General features: G+C 47.0%; 1 protein-coding gene across 4 annotated transcripts in view; it reads left to right on the forward strand.

Annotated features, from left to right (window-relative positions):
• Positions 1–2500, forward strand: part of LOC143297914 (cGMP-inhibited 3',5'-cyclic phosphodiesterase 3A-like) — a 35133-nt gene that overhangs the window by 26196 nt on the left and 6437 nt on the right. The window lies entirely within an intron of this gene.

Here is a 2500-nt window from a genome sequence, read left to right on the forward strand (position 1 = left end):
TCTCTGTATCTCTCTGTCTGTTTCTGTCTCTCTCTCTCAGTCTCTCTCTCTCTCTCTCTCTCTCTCTCTCTCTCTTTCGCTCTCTCAGTCTCTCTCTCTCTCTCTGTGTCCGTCTCGATGTCTTTGTCTCTCTCTGTCTCTGTCTTTTTGTCTCTCTGTCTCTTTTTCTGTTCTCTCTCTCTCTCCCTCTGTCTGTCTGTCTGTCTGTCTCTCTCAGTCTCTCACTTTCATTGTCTCTCCGTCTCTGTCTCTCCGTCTCTGTCTCTCCTTCTCTCTCTCTTTCTCTCTCTGTCAGTCTCTCTCTCTGTTTCTCTCTCTGTCTCTCTCTGTCTTTGTCTTTCTGTCTCTCTCTGTCTGTCTCTGTCTCTCTCTCCCAGTCTCTCTCTCTCTGTCTGTCTCTCTGTCTCTGTCTTTCTCTCTCTGTGTCTCTTTCTCAGTCTCTATCTCTGTCTCTCTCTCTTTTTCTCTCTCAGTCTCTCTTTCTCCGTCTCTCTCTCTCTCTCTCAGTCTCTCTGTCTGTCTCTCTGTCTCTCTCTGTCTCTGTCTTTCTGTCTCTTTCTGTCCGTCTCTCTGTCTCTGTCTCTGTCTCTCTCTCTACATATCAGTAGCATCCTCATCATCCCCATCATCTTCGAAATATAGAAAAGAAAATTGTCCCTATTCCTGAGGCAACAACAACAAAAGATTAATAGATAGATAGATAAATAAATAAATAAATGAATAAATAGATGAATAAAATCTACAACACCCCTATCCCCATTCCTCACCTTTCTGCCGATCAGGCCATTCTGTAAAAAGAATAAGTGGATAAATAAATAAATAAATAAATAGATGTATATATGAAAGTCAGTCGTGTTCGACTGATGGAGTCTCCCGTCGGAACGACGGATGAGTAGGCAGGCAGGGTTATCTGTCGGTGTGTGTCCTCATATGGGAGAAGAGGCCGATTCTGGATGCGCAGCACTTCCCACAGGTGTTGCAAGGGAAAGCGTCTCCAGAAGTTGAGCCCTGCTTCCTTCGCTCATTGGCGATGCGCAGCGTCACTTCTGCATCAAGGGCTCCGTTGCTGCATAGGGTGCTGCCCAGGTAGCAAAACTTGTCGACTGACTTGATCTCTGTGTCATTGATCTTGATTGCAGGTGGGGGGGGAGGCACTGGCGTTCTGTGAGCTAGCCGGTTGGTACATGGACTCGGTCTTGCTGAGGCTGATGGTGAGTCCAAAGCGCCTGCAGGAGGTTGAGAACCTGTCCATAATGAACTGCATGTCCTCATGGGTGTGTGCAGCAAGCACACAGTCATCAGCGAAGAGGAACTCTCTCATCAGTGCCTCAAACACCCTGGACCTGGCATGGAGTCGCCGCAAGTTGAAAAGTTTGCCATCTGTGCGAAACTGAATGTAGATGCCCCGGTCACAGTCTTGGAAGGCGTCAATCAGCATGGCAGAGAAGAGAATGGAGAACAGTGTGGGTGCCAAGACGCAGCCCTGCTTCACTCCATTTACCACAGGGAACGGATCCGACATGTCAGTATTTTCCTGTACTCTCGCTTGCATGCCATCGTGGAAGGACGCAATCAGCTGGATTAGGCTCTCTGGGCAGCCGAACTTTAGGAGGATCTTCCACAGACCATGGCGGTTCACCGTGTCAAAGGCCTTAGTCAGGTCTACAAAGACCATGTGGAGCTCCTTGTTCTGCTCACGGTACTTCTCTTGCATCTGGCGTACAGCAAACACCATGTCACATGTTCCCCTGCCTGAGCGAAAGCCGCACTGTGCTTCAGGGATGACTGTGTTGGAGACATGGTCAGCCAGTCTGTTCAGTATGATGCGGGCGAAGATCTTGCCGGCGATGCAGAGGAGAGAGATTCCACGGTGGTTATCGCAGGATGTTTTGTCTCCCTTCCGTTTGTAACTGTGGACAATAGAAGCATCCTTGAAATCCTGGGGGACCTCCCCTCTCTTCCAAATAGACTGGAACAGGGCGGTCAGCTCGTCTGTTAGCACCTCACCTCCACATGTGACGTGTTCGACTATGACTATCAGAACAGCAGAGGAGGTAACTGCTGCCCCGACTATCTGGGCTAGAATTTGATTTAGTGGATAGTGTCTTGCCCAAGTTACATCCCCACTCTCTCGACCAAGAAGGTTTCAGGACAGTCGGCGCTGGGATGGTTCCTAAAGGCCAACTAGCCCTCAAGGCTGCAGCGCTAAGAGCCAATGCAATTTTGCCTCCTAGTTTGAGAGTCATAGTGTTTCACAAAAGACCAAGCTGAAAATGATTTCCCACTGTACAGGAGAAACCATTGATAATACATCTCTCACTTTGCTGTAGGCCCAACTGTGTAAACTTATGTCAATCTGTGATATAAGCTCATACATACTGGCTGTGAATAAATGAATAAATGAAAAATAAACAAACAAATAAACCAATAAATAAACAAACAAACAAATAAATAAAAGAATAAATGAATAAACAAACAGATGAATAAATGAATAAATAAA

Source organism: Babylonia areolata, chromosome 23, assembly GCF_041734735.1.
Source record: "Babylonia areolata isolate BAREFJ2019XMU chromosome 23, ASM4173473v1, whole genome shotgun sequence".
Taxonomy (NCBI): domain Eukaryota; kingdom Metazoa; phylum Mollusca; class Gastropoda; order Neogastropoda; family Buccinidae; genus Babylonia; species Babylonia areolata.